Source organism: Phalacrocorax carbo, chromosome 5 (genome assembly GCF_963921805.1).
Source record: "Phalacrocorax carbo chromosome 5, bPhaCar2.1, whole genome shotgun sequence".
In the NCBI taxonomy this organism is placed as follows: domain Eukaryota; kingdom Metazoa; phylum Chordata; class Aves; order Suliformes; family Phalacrocoracidae; genus Phalacrocorax; species Phalacrocorax carbo.
Window position 1 is genome coordinate 70,798,422 of NC_087517.1, and position 19,813 is coordinate 70,818,234.

The 19,813-nt window shown below is 52.7% G+C and overlaps 1 protein-coding gene across 1 annotated transcript in view; it reads right to left on the minus strand.

The window, feature by feature from the left end:
- EPS8L2 (EPS8 signaling adaptor L2) overlaps positions 1-16,845 on the minus strand; it is a 68,194-nt gene extending 51,349 nt beyond the window's left edge. Inside the window, exon 1 of the mRNA XM_064453088.1 lies at positions 16,527-16,845. The gene's annotated coding sequence lies outside the window, so the exon portion shown is untranslated. The remainder of the gene's footprint in view (positions 1-16,526) is intronic.
- Between the last annotated feature and the right edge of the window lie 2,968 nt (positions 16,846-19,813).

Sequence of the window (19,813 nt, forward strand, 5' to 3'; positions counted from 1 at the left end):
GGAATGACGCCAACATGCAAAATGGTCCCTCATGTCCATCAAGTCAACCCAAAGGTGGTGGTGGGGAATGGCTTTGTTGTGCAGCGCATGTGAAGTGCTCGAGGATGTGGCGAGGGAAGTCTCTGCACCAAGCAGGTTATGGGCTGGTGAAATATCTGTGGTGGAAACGCTGCCCAGGGGTCTTGTCTGGGTGGGAGGGGGCAGATATAATGAGGGTGCTGCTGTCTGTGCATGCAGCCCATGCCAGCTGGATGGGTCAGGCAGAAATGCTAGATTAGCAAAAGCCCCAGCAAGTAACATAAAGCGTCAGTTAGAAACATTAGCTGGCGACCACATGATGTTATCTTTTAAACTTCCCAGGACAACAAAGCGCTGTCTGTTAGGGCTGCTGAGTGTTTTCATAAGGGAATGTCACGCTGGCGAAAGCTGTTTGATGGACTGTCCTGCAAAGCTACATCTTCTTGTGCCCACACAAGAGCAAAGGGAGCACAGGCGCTGTGATATATGTGCCATGGACCATCCACGCTCCAGACAGCTCTCCCCTCAGCCCCTGAGAGTATCCTGCCGACTCCCATGATCTGTCCTGCCCGCTGGTATCTTATTGAAGGACCTGGCAGGCAGGCAAGGCTAAAATCCCACATCAATCCACTAACAAAACAGCTTTCAGGTGTTTGTGAGGCACCGGGGTCTGCATGCTCACTGCTCCTCATGTGGCACCAAGAAATCTAAATTCACAGTCTTGTTTAGATCTCTGAAAGCGCTTGTGAGATGGACCCTGGGAGCCTGTGGGAGACCTGAGAACTTAACCTGGGCCTCTTGTGTCCTGGTCCAGCCTCCTAACGATGAAACCACCCTTCTCCTGCTTTTAGTTGCTTTTCTGAACCTGCCAGTAACGATGCCTGTCAGGGCTCACCAAAAGAAATTCAGACCTGCTCGTTAAGGTCTCTACCAAGAACATTTACTCATTGAGAAGATCGTCTTTGGGTTAGTCAGAAAGCATCAGAGGAAACCCAAATCCAGAGCAGAGAGGCTGACAGCTAAACAAATTAACACGGTGGTGGTGGTGTTGCTGTTCCTTTGAGCAAGCAAGCAAAGTGGTGGGTCCTGTTGTTCTTTCCTTCCTCCCTCCCACCCATGGCACCCTTTCAAGTTATCTTTACAGTGACAGAGCCACTCGAGATCACAGGGCGCTTTGGGAAGACGCTAGCCCCTGTGGAGGAGGTGAGCGTGAACGCGTGTGTAGTTTCAGGGTGTGCATGGCACGTACCATGTTACAGTAGAGTCACAGGCGGCAGGTACAACCTGCTCGGTGTCTGGAGGAAAAACTCCCTGCTCTGTACATGGGATTTTTCACATTGTGGAGATTCTCCAGATGACAAACACCTGGATAAATATAACCCAGCCCAACAGGTCGGCGTAGGTACGAGCTGAGAAGAACCCAGCGTTCTTCAGCCTCCATGGGAGAAGCAGCAGCAGCTCTTTTAGACTGAGGCAACTCAGATCACCAACCACCTCTCTACCAGCTTTGATGGACCCTGACTGCCACTTTTTGTTTGAGAGTCCCTCCCTCCTTGTGCTGTGCCCTTCCGTGCTGTGTCTTGCAGAGCACCAGGAGAAGATTTATTCCTATTGCTGAGGATGACACCCAAGTAGGCTGTGCCTTGTTCACTCACCTCCTCAGAAATAGTAATTTGTGCTTAAAAAGTATTTCCTAGGAAAATATTTAAGCAGACTTCACAGCGTCGAGAGGGGAACACCCACACGGTTGTCCGGCAGCTGGGCTTGGCATGAGCGGTCCCTGGGAGACCACACAGCCCTGCTAGATTTCACGAGGGATTTGGAGGTAATGCATCTGCTGGCTTTCCTATCAATCCCCCAAGGGGCTGAAATGGAGGCTTGGGAGTTAATGCTCAGAAACACAAACCGATACCACGGAGCAGAAGTGCCAATATTTATAAATTCTTGATGCGAGATTCACAAACTACCTAGGGAGAGCACGGGAAGTTACCCGCCGTGTCCCTCCAACACATACTTGTGCCTGGCTCTTCCCAGTCTGTAGGTGATACGCAAACAGACCTTAATTTAGGGCCAGGTCAGGAGTCCAGGCAGCGCTGGAGGCTCTCGGTGCCCACAGAGGTCGGTGCGGGAGAGGAAGGCTCTGCAGGCTGGTTGAATCAAACGAGGAGCTTTTGTAGTCCTGCCAGAAAGTAAAACCTTCCTTCAAGAAGCACAACCAAAAGCAAGTCTAGACAGTGCCTTGCTCTATAAATACCCAGGGAAAATGCACAAACAGCCACAGTCTCTGTGGTCTTGGGAAAAAAATGGAAGCTGACTCCACCGCCCCTCTGAAAGACGTATTTGCAGAGTCCCTGTGCTGAGTCACAGCTCCTGAGTTTACACTTTTCCTCTCTGGTGGAGGAATCCCACAGAAGCTGGGTGGAGGTAAAACACAGAGCAGGTTGGGGCTTGCTGTGTGTCTGCTGAGCCCGTCTCTTGACAGGGGTACCAGGCTGAGCATTATCTACGCTTGGGCTGCAGTTCAGCAAGCTTGAGAACCAGGTCCAGAAATAGCGTGCCAAATATTAATAGATGCTTTTGGAAAGATGGAAGGAGGCGGATGAGCACACCTTTTATAAAAGCTCATTAAATGGTTTAAAAAGATGCCAGTTCAAAACTTCCCAAATGGGAAAAAGTGTAACATGAGTCACTTGCGTTCCCCGGGAAGAAAAAACAACGTGACGTGTTCCCCAGGCTTCCCGGGAAGAGGAGAGTGTTGTGGGGAATTCTGTAGCTTTTTCCTGTGTCCTGTTTTTATTTGTGCCCACACCTTCTGGCAGCAAAGCCTGTCCCCTCGCCCGGCAACCAGCACTACCCAGCTCCTGGCAAGTGTGAGCCTTGGGGAGAAAGGAGCCGCGGGACTGTCTGGGCAGGAGGTGAGGGGAGGGCTGGAGGGCTCCAGCCACCACGCGCCAGTGCTGGGGGCATAGCATGCCTGGTAGAAAGTTTGCTGAAGAAATGCGCTGGTAGTTGTCATGCTGAAGGTTTCTCTGCCCTGCGTCCTTATTCAGTTCCCTCCCCGCAAAATGATGGCTTTTTCCTAGCCTGGTGCTAGGCTCCGGGAGCTGGATCACCGGCAGCAAGGGGGTTGTAGCTGTGATTTTTAGAAGGGGGGAAGGATTTGACACTGTGACTGCATTGATGAAAGTGATCCTTTTTATCTTCTCTGTGTAGAAATCAGTGACTTGGACATCAGGCCAGTAAAAATAGGGAGTGATTCTGCATGTGTGTGTCATATTCCAGAGCAGGACGGACAGCAGCCCAAGGCTCTGTCCTGTTCTGCTCCAGCTCAGCCTAAAGGAGGGCACCAACAACACTGTGCACAACTGGCAGTGCTGCATAAAGAGAATATCTCTCATTTCTCTTAGGGATTTTCCAGGCTCGAAGGCATTTGTGAAACAGCTGGGAGGCTCAGCAAACGGCTGGCACCGGTGGGGCAGGGTGGGCTGGCAGCCGGGGGTGGAGAAGGTATAAGGGTTCCTGCTGCGTCCCTGCTGCTTCACGCAGTGGTGTTGAGGCTCTGATTGAGGCCACAACAAAATGTTCTTCTTTATGGTCGGACTTGAAGAAGAAAAAGCTGATTTGCTCAGGGCTGTCACATCCCTGCTTGAAAGGTGGTGGTGTGTTTATGCAAAGCACCGGTAGCAAAACTGCTTCTTCCAGAAGCTTTAAAGCTATCTGGTCCAACCATCAGCTGCCACATCTATCCTGACATGATGATTCCTGGGTGGCCCTTGTTAGTCCCTGACGGGTATTGGTCATTTATTTCCGTCTGTGGCCATACAGGTAGGTAAGAGATTGGCCTTTGCTGTCATGACTGCTTTGAGCTAATCACTCAGGTGCATTAATCATTCCTTAAATGATTGCTTTAACGTGTAAGCACACCGTGACCCCACCTCCCATTAATACCATGCAATCCTTACAAGCTAGCCTCAACAGTCCTAGGCTGTTCCTGCTTTTACAAGAGGCCTGTAAAGCTTAACAGTTAAATTTGGCAGGCCAGTTAATTTTCCACATTAATTCCCAGCAAAGGCTTTAGCCCCAGGAGGACCGTGATGCTTAAACCTGAACATCACTTGCCTGGCTAGTGCCAGCCCAACCAGGGCTGAAACGCTTCAAGGAAAGATGAGCGAGTGGTATGGCTGGTTCCCTGAGGAGGCACCGAAGGACTTTTGTTTGTAAACGGACTCCTCCATGCCGCCTGGTTCATGAGCAAGACCGAGGTGTGGAGATCGATGGGACGTTTCCACCACCTCCTCCTAAAGGAAGGGCATTTTTGGTCACTCCCTGAAACACTGATTCACTTGCCTGGCAGAAATTCAGGCATGTAGCAGGACAGTCAGTGTGCCAAGAGCTTTTTCTCCATCAGAGAAAAGCTTGTTATTAGGCTGAGAGCCACTCTGGGGGCCATGTTTAGCTGCAGTCTGTCTCCAGCATGGTCATCTTGAAGCCTCTGAGGTTGAAGGGAGATGTAGAACATGACTGGTAAATCTAATCCAAGAAATATTTATCTCCCTGTGTAGGAAGGTCACGCCATGGTATCTTTCCCCAAAGAAAGGGAGAGGGCTGCAGCGTGCCTCCCTCTGCCTATACCAGTGAGTAGCTATTTCACTTTGCTCCCTACTCTCTTTCCAAATGTCTGCCTGCAGCAGTTGGGGCTTGGGGACCCTAATGCATCAATAAATTTAGTTTCCTGCTGTAAAACTCGCCCTGGGGTTTTTGCTGGGAAGGTGGGGCAGAAGACTTGAGGGAGGAGATTAATCTCTTGAAAATGACATTTGATGTTTAAGGCTTTTCCAGCCTTCTTAGCCTAATCACGACAACATTCATTGCCATCTCTTCCCACCCCATTTTGTGCTTCCTACTCATATCCTGTGTGTGTATTTTTGGCCACTTGCTAACAATTCATTTGAGCTCGAACTTGGCACGTGGGAGCTTGGCTCCGAGCGTCACTGCAGGAAAACAAGCTGACATCAGTTTAACCAGCTCAGTGACTTGGTGGCATCCACACTCACAGAGACGTGGCAGAGTTCAGGTCAGCTTTTGGTGCGGCAAGGGATGGAATTGGTTCTTACAGGGTATATTCAGCCCCTCGAAATGCTCCTGGGGCTCTGACCATGTATCTTTCCTTTGGTGCAGGCGACAGCCACGTCTCCCAAGCACTGCTAGCTCAGAGGGTGAGTGGGGCCTTGCTCAGGGGCTGCTGCTGGTTTCCTAAACCCTCTCGTCCCAGGTTGCCCCGAGATGCCAGCTCATGTGGTGGGAGCCAGAGTAGGAGCACAGGCAGCCAGAACTGGGCCCAGCCCAGTAGCAGAAGTAAGTGTCCATGCTGGCAGGACACAGCTCGCCGCTGGGGAGGCTTTGCTGATGTATCGCTGAGCTCCTGTCTCGGGGCATTGGCACCGGCTGTGGATGCAGCTTGGATCAACAAGGGTATATCATCCACCTGGCTCGGGGGAGCGGGCTGTGCTGCTGAGGCTGGGAGTAACAAAACATGTCCATGCAGCAGCACTTGGGCACTTTTTAGTAGTCATCTAATCTAGCTTTTTCTTTCTTTTGTTGTTATTTTCATATATATTCACGGTAGATAAAATTCTATATGGGAAATTATGATTTATCACTTCCTTGTCATCTCTGAAAGGCAGAAATGGGAGTTCATCAAAATGTGCTTTTGCTGTCAGTCATTCGTTTTGCTTGCAAAATGCTGAGATTTTTGGATTCCCGTAGAGAGTTCCCATAGGAACCATAATGTTGATTGCTGGTGCAACACTGGTTCTGTTGCAAAATATTTAACCAAACTTTCCTGCCCAGCTAAGGATAGCCCTGTTCTGCCTTTGGATTCAGAAGACAAGATGCATGTTCACAGAAAACAGCGAGGGGAAGAGAACCGGGCGTTGTTCTCAAAAACCCTATGCAGGAAACTCGCTCCTGTCTTAAGACACAAACTGCACACCTGAGACGAGATTTCAGCTCACTGGTCTGACAGGGGTCTCCGGCGTCTCCTTCAGCATGTCCTTGAGACTGCAGGGCTCTGCTCCCAGCAGTGAAAGGGCACTAGAAAAAATTACATCCTCACAAAGAGGAATACACGAGCCAACTACAAGGGGATGAGCTACCGTGGCTTGGAGGAGAGGTCCCATGCAGGTGCCTAAGCTGGAAGAGCAGCGGGCTGTCGGTCGGGGGAAGAGCTGCAGCCAGTGCCTGGCATTCCCACGGGGGATGGACATAAGTCCAGCTGATCCAAATGGGCCCATATATCGCCTACTCGCTTTAACCTCTTTTTAAGCAATTCATCTTGCTGTCCTGTGCGTGGCTTTTGACAGCTGTAGCATTTGGAACCCTGTGTCAGCAAATTCTGCTAGAGAGATTCCTTGTATTAACCCTTGGGGGTGGCATTAGATACAGCAATCTTATTCTGGTAGTTCCTCTCTCCTGCTTTTAAACTCCTGCTTCATTTTCACTCTGAAACCTGGGCTAAAGATGAGCGATCAGGGCTGATTCCCTCCTAGCAACTTGCACTGTACCATGAGAGTTACAGCCTTGGTTTCAGGAGCAGCTTGAGCATCACCCACCCTCTTGCTGTCCCTGGCCACCACCTTGTCCCCAGCAACTGTGTGCGGGAGCACTCCAACCCAGAGCAGGAACCGATGGGGCTTGAACTCCATTCCCCCCACAGGTATATTTTTTTTAAACTTGCTGGTTTATTTTCCAGCCAGATCAGCTCCAGAATCTGTCTGGCAGCCCAGCCCCACAAGCCCTCGTGTTGGCACAATGAAGGAGCATCATGGGCGTGTGAGCAGCTGGGAACGGTTCTAGCCGGCATTGCTGCCAACTGTGGGGCCTCCCCCTGCATGCATGCAGGTAAACCCTGGGCTTTTACAGGGCGATCATCTGCCGCAATGTTTGGGCGTTCAGTGAAGCTACCAAGCACTGTGGATGAGGCTGGCAGGAGGGGGTTTGTGCAGCAGGAACAGCCAGTTACACAGTAACCAGAACAGTCCCTTGAGAGATCATTCCAAAACCAAAAGAAAAAGTTTGTTCCCTTTGCCCTTTGTTTCATTTAGAATAGAAGGATGTGTGAGGCTGGGTTTATCAAAAGAATTTAAATGGCAGTTTCTAATCTTACAGTGCAGAAATGTTTTAACAGTCTTGCTGCAAAAAAAAAAGTTAATCTCCTGCAAGGGCAAGGAGGAAAAAGCAAAATTGGTCCCTGCAGCAGAGGCCTGGATGAGAACCTGTGAGGGCAGTCTGGTAGCTGGGCTAGGAGAGCCCAGCAGTGATTACAAGGCTGGGAAGGGGATGGAAGAGTGTCCTGCAATGCCTTGAAGAGGAAAGGTCTCACTAGCCGCTCCTGCAAGCCCACAGGGGCTTGGCACAGGGATTTCCAGTCCCAAAAAGCTAAAGTTCTGTAGGGGGACAGGAAGGAGATGCTTTCTGCTGTGGGAACCTCAGCGCTGAGGAGCAGGTTACCCAGAGAGGTTGTGTCATCTCCATTCTCAGGGATTTTCAAGAGCAGACGGAGTAAAGCCCTGTGCAACCTGTTCTGGTTTCAGAGCTAACCCAGCTGTGGGTTGGACTAGAGACCTCCTGAGGTCCCTTCAGGCCTGAATGATCCTGTGGTCCCCAAAGAGAGGAGGGGGAAGGAGCAAGAAAGCCCTTTTATGCCAGTTGGGCAAGCTGTGTTTGCAAGGGTTGGGGCTGTTGGAGGATGGCACCCTGTCGTGCCAACACAGGCCACGTGGGTTCTCCTGTAGCCAAAGGGGGAGGCAGGGGTGGTGTTTACCACAACCTGTGGTTTTAAACCAGTGAGCTCTCCTCACTGGACTGACTGTCTTTAGGGTACATTGATCCTTAAATGAGCCACAATGTTATGGAAGGAAAGGTTTGCAGAAGCAAGGCTGTGTCTAAAAGTGCACGTTGGAGAACCTGGCGTATTCTGGGAAGGTCGTTTTGGAGGAAGGGGCAAGTGGCCCCGAGAGCACAGGAATACACATGGTTTTGAGAGGGACAGGGAGCCTCTGACTGAACGGAAAACCAAAGTCTTTTATCCTCCACCTCAGCAAATACCAGCTTTCCTGACAGCAGAGGTGTAACCCTGGTAGGCAGCACTCCTGCACAGTTCTCCTTCAACTGTAGATAAATATATGTACATGTCATTTTTAGCCCTTTCAGTAATTGCCCTTCCTGGCCTGGCTTTGGCAGGGATGCAGCCCTCCTGCCCACAGCTGCCTGCAAGAAGATGTTGCCAACCTTTCGTGAAGATGCTCTTTCAGCATATGCAGCCCCAGCGCATCTCGGCTGGTGGGGCTCACCTGGGCTACAACAAAGTGCTATTCCTGGTGCTCCTCAGTCCTGCCCTGTGGGACTAACTGTTGGCAAGAGATTAGTGTGGGCCTACAGCTAAGCTGGATGTCATGGGCTAAGCAAGTCCTTTTTTAGCTCAAGTGGCCAGTGGAGAGGATTCTGAGACAAGAGACCTGAGTGCCAGTCACCCCCACAGCGCTGGAGCGGCGCTGGAGCAGAGCGTGGCCTCTGCGAGCAGCATCTTGGCAGCTACACGCACTTGTCTTGGCAAGGACCGATCACGTTGGAGTCGGTGTCATGCTCCACGCTCTAGGGAAAATACCAGGGACTGCTGAGGGTGGTGACAGGCCAGATCTCTCCTGCAGTCTTCTCCACTGCTTCAGATCATTCTTCTAACCTTTGACCGTTTGCCTACAAGGTCTTGGCAGGCAGGGAGCAGAGAGCAGGAGTGTCTCTGTACTTGTGCCAGGTGTGGAGCAGATGTTCTGGGGACCTGTCTGGTCTAGTTTGCCTGTGACTGCAACAGGCAGGCTTTGACCTCTCAGCTCGTTTATTCCAGCCACCCTCAGTCCTCACTTCCTAGGCTGCGATTAAATTTGCACATTTCCTTTGATTGAGACGTCACTGGGGCTGGAGCTCCTCTCCTCCCTTCCATCCTCCCTTTTGGCTCAGAGGAGCCAGAGACAGCTGCCTGGACGTGAGGTAGTCCATCACCTCTCCCACGGCCCGTGCTCAGTTCCTGCTCGGGTGGCAGGTTGGGGGGCACACACATGGCTGTAGCACATGTGGATGCTCAGAGGAGAGGACAAGAACAGGACAGGCACACAGGGAGCCTCTCTGCAAAGTTTCCCAGCCTCCAGCAGTGGGGCTTAAGAGCTCTCGGTACCGTTTTTCATCCCTGAATTTGTCCAACTTAATTTGTCCAACCTGTGTAAACTTCTGACATCCTGAATGGCCTGTGGCAAGATGCTCCGTGGCTCGGCTCCGCATGGTGTGCGCAGCCATCTCCTTTTGTTTATGCCGCACTTGCCAGCTGCCGGGTTCAGGGGCTGCCCCCCAGCTCTGTTATCAGTAAACAGCTGTTCCCTTTTTCACTGTCTCCATGCCACGGGTAGCATCACAGATCTCGAGGAGAGCAGCACCTCAGCTGTCTCTCTTCCAAGCTGAAAAGTGTTGGATGTTTTGTAACTTAAGTCACACATACGGGGTCCTTCCCTTCTTTATTTTTAATCTCGGAGCAGACGCAGCCATGCAGAGGAGCAGTGAGAAAAGGGTGCTTCCCTGTCAAGAGGATTGCTTAGGCAGCTGATGGCCTGACCACACCTAGGGTGTTACCTGCTCATACTGGCAAAGACCAGCAATGAGCACAGCTCTGGTAGATTTACTCTCAATTTATCCTGTTGAACCTGCTCCTGCCCAGAGCTGCAGCTTTTCTTGCACTTTGTTTTTTTTCCAGCTAGTGACACTTTATCAACTTTTTTTTTTAAGCAGTAGCAACTCACAGCAACAGACCTGACAGTCCGACAGACCTACAGTTAACCCCAAGAGCCTTTCATGTCTCATTTACTCTCCTGCCCTGCCCCTTCTGTTGCAAAAGACGGGGGGAAACCCAGCCCACCATTTTCCCCATGTTATTCACATCCAGCCTACTCTGGCTTCATCTGAGTGCCTGGTTGGAGTGAGCATGTGCCTGGATGCTGGAGTGGACCTTCCCTTCACCACCTTGGCTTCTCTGCCAGTGAAACTCTGCAGGGCCAGCTGGGGAATGCTGACTTACACCGTTTGGGAATCAGTCCTTTGACTTCTGTGGGGCAAACTGCTGTTTCCACAGCTCAGATGTACTACTCCCCTCCTGCAGTTTAGAAGGTTTGTGTTCTCAGCATTTCGAATAATAGAGGTGAATCAGCAATGCACCTGCCTGTGTGGTCAGGTAGCAAGCCCGTCTGGAGATCATCTAGAGATGCTGGTGTGCAGGTGCCGGGTGGTACAAGGCTCCTTCCCCTGCCAGCGCAAGGGACCTGACTCTCTTCTCATGTGGATCTGAGCATGGATCAATCCTTTTGAAGTCCATCTAATTCCAGTCAGAGGATTTTCTTGGGTGCAGTCTGGGACACGCTCTCCCTGCCTGTGTCAGATATTAAGGGCTGGAGTCTCAGCAAGGGACAATTTGCAAAACTGTCTTGTGCGTTCGTTGACTGCAGAGCCATCCCCTACTACCTAACCTTACACCAGGCAGGCAACATGGACACCTGCACAGGCTTCCTGGATACATGTTACTCCTCTTCCTTCTTCAAGGAGTTTTGAAAGCCCCTGTCTCAACCTAGAAGCAATGCCAAGAGCATCAGGTCCTGAAAACAAGACAAACTGCCTTGCTGTGTGAAAGTCAGTGTTACAGATTAACCTGGGGGAATGGCCGGAGACAAGTCCATTCACTTCTTCCCCAGAGGAAAACATTAATATCTTTCTAGGGAACAGAGAGGTTTTAATTAGTGCTCCCTTCTGCATAAAGCCTGGCTCTCCTACTCTGACTCCTCAGATGAACACAGCTATAATTAAGAGGTAGCAGTGTCAGGAATGAGAGCAGGCTCCAGCCTGTGATTTATTAAGGGATGTCATGGGTGCAATTACCTTTCTCTCTTCTCCTCTCCCCAGTGTTTTTATAAAGTGAATTTACTGATGAAAGGAGTCGCTCAGGCTCAGGCAAATGGATGCCTCTGTGTTTATCTACAGCACAGACAGAGCAAAGGCAGGTCACTGCTTTTCCTTCCATACAGTGACCACTGAAAGCCTCAAACCTGACTTGGAGGATTTCATGTCCACAAGTCGCAGTTCTGGCCTAACCCCAACCCTCTGTGACTGCCTGTGAGCAACACCTGGACCAAGGGCAGCCCCCACCAGCACCCTCCTTTTTGCTACCCATCTGCTAGCTGTGGTAGGATGAGGAGTGACCCCAAAGGAAGCCCGTGGGTGCCAACAAGGAGCAAGGGGCAGACTGGGACAAGCCGCTTGTGTTGTCCACAGCAGTGGGGTGGGTCAGGGTTTGGGTTTTGCTTTGTAGTTGCTGATGCGGGAATCTGGGGGAGCCCACGGCAGCTCTAGTTCTCCTGGCAGCCAACACCTCTCATGCATGAAGAGGTTAGAACTATCTCGGCTCCCAGGTAGTCCCCACTTCTGGTCATCTTTAGTGAGGGTTGTTCGGTGTAAACAGTCTGGGGCAGGGTAATGTTGACTCCGACCGGGTCTGTTTGCTTGATCTGGATCGCCGTCTCACCAGGGGCATTATTTCACTTTTTGAAATACTCAGTGATGGCAAGCATTACTGCTGGGTGCCTGAACTTTGGTTTATTGCCATTCAGGCAGCCTGCACTTTACCTTTGTAGGATATAAATCTGGACAGGTTGAGGCTGATAAGACAGAAGGGGAGAAAAAAAGAAAAAGGAAGCAGGAAGAAGAAAATTCAAACAAGTTCAAATTATGAAAAGCTTTTGGGGGCCAGTACCCCAATTGGAAGCCAAAAAAAAGGAAAGCATTTTCTGGCCCTTTCCAAGGTGGTGTTGACAGACCCCAGCCCACTAAATGTGGAGTGTTACTACTCCACCAGCCATCGAAAGAGCTGCCTTCACCTAGGGCAGGGCTGGGCTGGAGGCCTGTGAGACATGAGGGCTTGTTTGTGCCACAGCTGCCCATCGTGACAGCCAGGGCTGTTGCAAAACCCTGTCTGCTGCCCCTTTGTGCCCTGGGTCTCGGTGCCCGTTGCCCTGGCAGTGCTCAGCTCCTCCATCCCAGCTGAAATGCCTGAGAGAAGCCATGGCAGTGTACTGGGGAGTGGGAAAGGAGAGGTGAGTAGGTGGGCTAATACCTGATCCAAATGTGGTCTGGATGTGGGCATGTGCCCCTGGCACCTGAGATGAGGATTTCTGGCACATGAGATGTTTTTGCCCGTTTCAACAGGGTGAGGAAAACCTTTGTGGGAGATGCCTGTGAGCGGGGTTGATCCGTGACCGTCCTCTGTAGGCAGTGATGGCTGAAAAGGCATGGAGCACCCTGAGCGGGCCCTAGCTGCCATGCCAGCCGGGGCTGCACCTTGCCCCCTGGTCTGACATGGAGCAGTCCAGCCTCTGCCATCAGCCTATTGCCTTGCCCAGACGTGAGGGTCCCCCTGATTCAACCGTGCCTGCAGGAACAGTCACCTCCGGGCTTCGCTTGGTGCTTCAAACCAAATCAGGGCCAAAGTAGCTTGTCTGGCCACTTGAGTTACTGTTCCAGGGCAGCTGAGCAGGCAGAGCCTGTGACTCCCCACCTTTGGCTTCCTCTTCCCATGGGTTGGGAAGCTTTTAGTCTTCTCCCTCAGTGGGACCCCAGTGGCAGTGAGCACGTTGCAGTAACGCCCTTGGGAGCATTTGGGGAACGGGAGCGAGGGCTGGGCTCTCCTGGGGAATTGCAGCGCAGGTGAATGGGGAAGACGTCCAAACCGGTCCAGTGCTCAGCTACACACCCTTCCCTCCCTTCCTAATTGCAATTCCCCCTGATTTATCTGGATTACTAGGAAATAAAAATACCAGGGCTTTTTTGGTTACCCCCCCCACCCCCCGGCACCGTGCATTTCAGGTTTGCAGGTGGCACCCTCCCCAGCCCCGGAGAAAGGGAGCCTCTCGCTGCATTGGGAAGGGACGATCTCTCGCCTGGTGCACAGAGGTGGCCTTGTTCCCATGGGAGCAGCGCAACGACACCAATGCATGGGATCGGCTCTCTCCGGAATCCCCTTCGACTCCCTCTTGAGAGTGACTTGATGCAGGGGAACTAAATATTTTAGGGATGGGTGACCAGCATACTTTTTCCCTGAGCTTGCTGTTTCAAACCCACTGCGCACAGAGCTGCTGTTCACAGCCTCCCTGCTACATGAAGATCCTTAACGCTCCTCTCTGCTGTAACCCTGACAGATGAAAAGCTGTGTGGTCTTGTGGGCAGGTGGAGACCCAGGAGCCAAGTTTTGATCTCGGGCCTCCTGGGCCTTCTTAGCTCTCGTCTCCTGAGTCACTCAGGCGTTGTACAGTTCCTGGCACCATTTCTGATGGAGCAAGGACGCTTCCATAACACAGTCGGATGAGCAGGGAGGGTTTCTGAAGGTACCACCCTTCCCTTCAAGTGGGCAGGCAGGTGGGTATTTTTCTGGGCACCTGCTGAACCTCGGCCAAAGCAGGGTGGTTCAGGAGGCCGTGCTGGCAGAGTCATGTGCTGCTAGATCTGCCCGGTAGTGCATGCATGCTGCTGTTCCAGGTGGACACCATGCTGCTGATAAAGCTTTACTGCAGTGCAGGAAACCATCTCTGTCACTCCGGGAAGTCCGTGGACTTTCCCTGGCACTTCTGCCCAGGGGACACTAGGGAAGGCTCGTAAGGCTTGAATGCTTTTAGAGGGTGATTATTTTATTGCCAAATCCATAGGCTAAAGGCCGTGCACTAACATCTGCCCTGGAGTTAAGAGCAGTACTGCTGACTCCTGTTACGTAAAGGAGGCATGAGGCCAGACTTCAGTCCCGCACAGGGAGAAAACCACTGAGTCTTCATCAAAACCACAAACCTGCCCGGACTTAGCACTTTGAGGGAGACCATGGCAAGGAAGAGAGAAAGCAAGCAGAGTGTGATGGAGACACAGCTCCAAAGCAGCACCCTGAGATCTAGCTCTCTGTGAATAATACTCTGAGGCTCCCCCATGCACCCAGGCTTTGCACCCGGACTTATTTTATATGGATGTTTCTCAAGCCCACACAAGCCAGCGCGTATATTCTCCCTGTTTCTCTCCTGTCTCTGTCTACCACAAGGACTAAAACCTCCTGAGTCCTTTAACACATTAGGATCTCTTCTGAATCTCTTTCACTTCCCGCCTGAATTATCCTGTGACCCTACAAAAAGCACTTTATTTTCCAGCAAATTCAAAGCCATCTCGTGAAGGGTCAGATGCTAACAAACATCTGGCAGATTTGGCCTCGAGGCCGCCCCCAGCAGGGGCTCCTCCCCTGGACGAACAACCCAGTTACCCCGCCGGAGCGGAGCTAGCTGGCGTGGGTTCCTCCTGCACAGCTCCTCCCTGCCTCCTCATGCCCTTGCCTGAAGCCGGGCAGGCAGCCACAGCGGGACAGCCCGACAAAATGGTGGCTGCTGTTAACATTACCGCAGACAGCGTCTTCTCCGTGATGCACCTGCGTGCATGCAAGCGAGCTGCCACCCGACTTGGCAAGCTGGTCCGTACGGACCAGGTGCCTGCGTCCATGGGAGTTGGGCAGACGGAGCCCCAGAAGCAACGATCTGTAGAACCTATTTTGCCAGACTCAGGGCCGGGTTTTGTCACTCCAACTGATGGTGAGTTGTTTGCAGTCAACAAAGGCGGGCACCGAAGGAGGGAGTCTGTCTGCCTCTGCGATACAGAGCCCGTGGCCCAGAAGAGATTTCCTCCTCATGTTGTGCAGCAGCCGGGCTGCTCGCCTCTGTCTCGATGTCTTTGCCCACCCTCACCTTGGGTGGTGTATAGCAGAGGGGCAGTTTGCCAAGGACTGAAAGCTTGTCTTGGCAAACTGCTTTATCACACCAAGCAAACGCGCACGTGTGCATTCGTGTGCGCACACAGCAGCCGCACCTCACCATCTTTCACAGCCGTTCCCTTCCCCGGGACTTCACCAACATCCAGCTTGATGCCAGTGCTCAACTTTTTCTCAGGTGCCTGAAAACATCCGCCAGTCCCTCTAAGCTCTGTCATTATATGACAAGCACACCCTGCCCCGCAGAGTTCAGCAGAGTGGCTCCTGCACTGGACTGCCTGCCAGGAGGGCTGGGATCCAGCCGAAGGAACACCAGGTCCTCGGCCAGCCTGGCTTCCTAACGCTTCAGTGGCGGAAACCAGCAGCAGGTATGACCCAGGCCCGACTGCAGCGGGGACTGAGCTATTAGTGCTATCCCAATTTAAACCTTGGTTTTAAAACAGGGCGAAGCAGTGACCTTTGGCACTCACAGACACGTTCCCAAGTCCCTCTTCACAGTCCTGTTTTGAAGGGCTCCTTGATTCAATACCGCTCCCTGCCCTGTCTGTTTGTGAAGGACTGATTTTTCTCCCTGATCAACTGAAAACTCCGTCACTCAACTAAACAGAGCCAGGAATGGGCTGCTGCACGTGGCAGTGGTGGGTGAAACCCTGCGTGGGTCTCTGCTTCAGCCAGCCAGGCTGTTGCGAGTCAGCTGTGGGTCAAGCCTGTTGCTGTCATTTCTTTAACTCAGAAAACATCCTTTTTGGGGGCAGATCCCATCAAAGCAGCCCAGCACTGGAGCTCCTGGACGAGCAGCCACTGACTGATCCCTGTTACAGCACTCGCTTCGCGCAGCATTTCAGAGCAGCTCAGCAATGCAAGTGTTACTCCCCGTTGCCCTAATTACAGCAGGGCAATCACCGAATTTTACTAATGTGTCGTCTCACAATTATTACCAGTATTTAAAAATAATGTCAGTCAAATCATTTGTCCCTGAGCCTTGTCCTCAGTGGAGTTTGCACTTGCATTTTCCAGGCAAATAAGCGAAAGGGGACAGGAGAGCTGTGCTCCAACTTGTTAACACCGACGAAAGCTCATGGGGAGCCGGAGCTGTCACGCAAGGGAACGGGGCAGCTCCCAGTGAGCCTTCTCTCCGTTTTGAAATCAGGTGATGAATCTTGCCAAGGTCACGGGGAGGGAGAGCTCACCCACCGGGAGCAGCAGCTCGCCGAGGTGCCCGGCGGGGAACAGCAAAAATTCTCTCCGCACGCGTCCCAAAAAGAGGAAACCCCGAGGTTTGCAAACAAACAGCTGCTCAAAACTCTGGTCTCCAGACTTCATTAGGAACAAAAAAAGCACCCCGTTCTGTGCCAGACGGACATTTTGCTGCCAAGAAAGTGCCACCTACTGGAACTGGCCCGGTGGGGAAATGCAAGAACGGGAAACAAACCCAGAAAGCATAATGCTGGAAAAATTAGTTTTTTCACCCTTTAAAAAAAAACCCACAAAACTCTGCACTGACAGTTATCCCAGCTGCAGCCCCCTCTCCAGTCATGCTCCCTCCACAGCTGAATCAATCAGACTTTTGAAGTAGACAAATGTTGGCAAGGGGGATGTGAAGTTTTAGGGTTTGCAAGGAGGGACTTACCGGTGCCGAGAAGCCGCTCTTGTCTCCCGCAGTTCCCTCGGCTCCCGTGCGTCCGCTCCCAGTTAGCTGTGCCCTCCTAGTTAAATCCTGCTGCCATTCTCCGGCAGCCAAGCTCCCTCTGCCTCCCTGCGCAGCGCTTTGCCTGCGAGCCTAGTGCCCCAGCCCAAACGACGGAGGAGAGAGCGAGGCAGAGCCCACCCGGCGCCCCAGCCTGGGGGTCCCCGTGCCGCTGGCTTCCCTCTGCCCTTTCGTCCCAGTGCCGCTCGCCGCAGTTGTCTGAGAGCAGGTGACAGAGGTTTCTTGGCAGAGGAGAGAGGAGGGGAGGGATGTGGAGGCAGCGAGAGGTGGAGCTGGGACCCGGAGCAACAGGTTACTGTATAACTAGGAGCCGGTGGCCCCAGCGAGCCGGCTGCATCCCCGCAAGGTGCCAGGGCCAGCTGGGGCCTTTGCCTGCTCCCCCTGCAAGGTGACCAAAGGCCGAGCTGAGGTGCTGCCCGGGAGGGACGTGTTAAACTTCAGATTTATTTCGCCTGAAAACGTTTTGTACCCAAGGGGGAGGTTGAAGGCGGCGAGGGGTGGCAAAGGAGTGCTTGGAGCTGGGTTTTCCATCGCTGGTGAGGGAGGGGATGTTCTGCTCGACCGCCTTATGGGGGGAACAAGGCACCTTTTGTGCCGCCCGGTGCCCTCCTCCACAGCTCCGCACTGGCTCGCGGGTTGTTTTCCTCCAGCTTCGCTCCTGCCTGCTCTCTTTTCCCTGACGTCTGCAGTGGGGAAAGGTGCCACGAGATGGAGGGAGAGGGCAAAACGTCCTCTTGCTCCAGGTCCCCGAAGCAGTCGGGGGTGAGGAGCAGAGCCCCCTTCAGGGTACCCCACACTGTGGCAGTGTGCTTCTTTGGGTTACACGGCCACAAAGCCCCTCGTCCTGCCCCGGCTCCACCATGGGCTGGTGGGAGGTAGTGGGGCCTGGCCGTGCCACACGTCTTGGACCCACACTTCAGCCCCTGGCACTGAGCAAAGGCATGGCTTTGGCAGAGCTGTGCCGGCGTTACAGCAGAGAGAGGGGAGGGATTGCTAAACCCCCCTTTGGGAGGAACCAAGGTGAAGCAATTGCCATGGCACAGGAGGAGGATTCCTGTGCTGCTGCAGTACTGTGTCAGCCCTCCCCTGCGGATGTCCAGGCTCTATTATTGGCGTTGTGAGGAGGGACCCCACCATCCCCTTTTCACCAGGTCATGCACAAGAGAAAGCAAGAGCCGCTTCTTGCTGGAGTAGCAAAGGTAGGACTTGAGCTTCAGCCCTTGTGTTGTGGCCAGTGCCGTTCCCATGCTCTCTGGGAAGCATTTCTTTAGAAGCCCCAGTCTCATCACATAATCTCTCGTTGCTCCTCTCTTGCCCTTCAAAAGCCAGAAGGAAATTTTTAAAATGGCGAAGCCACTCCTGAGTTTCTGTTGCCGGTCTGTGGAGAGGTGGTTTGAGTTGTGCCTGGGGTCTGCCATGCTGCCAGCTTGGCCCTGCAGACCGTGTGTTTGGGGGCCTACAGGGACCCTGAACTCTGGGAAATGGTCTTTCGTGTGGGTAGACTTATTACAGTCAATGAACATCTAGTTTCATTTGTCTCAAGATTTAATATTTTTTAAAACAATGGGATCAGCTCATGAGCTCATCATTAAGCTGGAGAATATCAGCTGAATACATGGGTCTTACAGACGTGTCCGTGGCAGTGTGGGATCCATCTGGTTAGCTAGTCCTCTCAAAAAAATGAGGAATTTGAGAGCATTTTATTAAAGTGCATGTGCATTGCAGGCCTCCCCACCATCCCCACGATGTCTGTTGAACCCATGGCATGCCAGAGAGACACCTTGTCACCAACCCCGGGGAAGAAATAGCTGCAACTCTGACACTAGAGAAAGAAATAAGAAAACGCTTCCTCCATGGGACACAGGTCTGGAGGAAGCCCTGCTTCCTTAACCCGGCGCTTGTTGAGCTCCGTGCCGCCGCGGTTCGCTTCGGTGCCTGCCGCGCTGTGGGGACGAGCACTCAGCTTGCTGCCTGGCCCACGTCCAGATGCTGGGCAGGGGAACCGCCCCGGGTGAGTTATCGTGGGAGGAATGCCGCCAGGTGAGCTGGAGGGGCAGGGGGAGAGCCAGTTCCCCGCATGACAGTTACGATTTTGATTTCGGCGGCTTGGTTTTGATGGGAGAACGACCTCTTCCACTGCGGGAGAATGTGATCTGATACTCGGAGTGACGCACCTGCCCAGTGCCCCATCATCCTCCTCAGCGTGATGTCGGTGAGATCCTGGGGGGATCTCGGTACACGATGCACCGTGAAAACATGGCCAGCCCTGGGAGAAGCAGCATTTAGAGAATGCCAGCCACACCACCAGGCAGGGGAAGGGATATTGCTTCAAGAGAAGGGAGATGCGGTGGGAATGCCAGCTGTGCCGGAGCCTTGCCAGCTGGAAGGTTTTGTGCAGGAGATCCCTGCTCCCTGAAATGCATCATCTGCCGCTGGGACATTTCAGTGGGGCTGCTGGGCTAGGCTGGCCTTCCCGGGATGCAAACTGGGATTTGGAAGGATTCTGTTGGAAAAGCCATTTAATGCTTAAGGCACTGACTCCTTGCTGTCTGGCAGCCTCGGCTCCACATTCGCGATGAAGATAGGCACGGCCGGCTCCCGTGAGGTGCTGCGCTCTATAGGAAATCTCTGACTGCTGAGCAGGGGAGGGAACTTTTCCTCTGGGCAGGGAAGAAAACCACAACTAAGCTTATTAATCTTCCCTGCAACAGCTGATGCTCGTTGAAGTCGGGCAGAGGCGATCAGCCAGACAGGAATTACCCCACGGTGCGGTGGCAGTTCCTGTATGCCCGCTCCGCTGACCTGGCTCCCAGATGTGGAACCAAACGAGCGCGTGTCCTTCGGCCACGGCTCGAAGCCCTTCAGCGCGGGGACAAAGACGGCGGTCACTGGGGGATCGTAGCACCTCAGCTGCGTTTTGGTCTGTACGTTGTTTCTGCCTGCTGAGGAACGCAAAAAAGCCATGGACCAATAAAGCCCTATCTGTCAGAGTATCTCCGACTTTGAAATCCCAGAAGGCTAACTCGCTTCTCGGGATCAGCCTTTTAAATCAGGTTGGCGGCAGACACCCCTATGATGGTTTGAGAACAAAGACTTCTTCCCTGCAGAGTAAACAACACCCAAACCGAGCTCCTCAAAATATGGGTTCCTCTAAATTTTTAATGCCGTTTTCATCCAACTCGCTCGTCCTGTTTCAGAAGGGCTGGGCC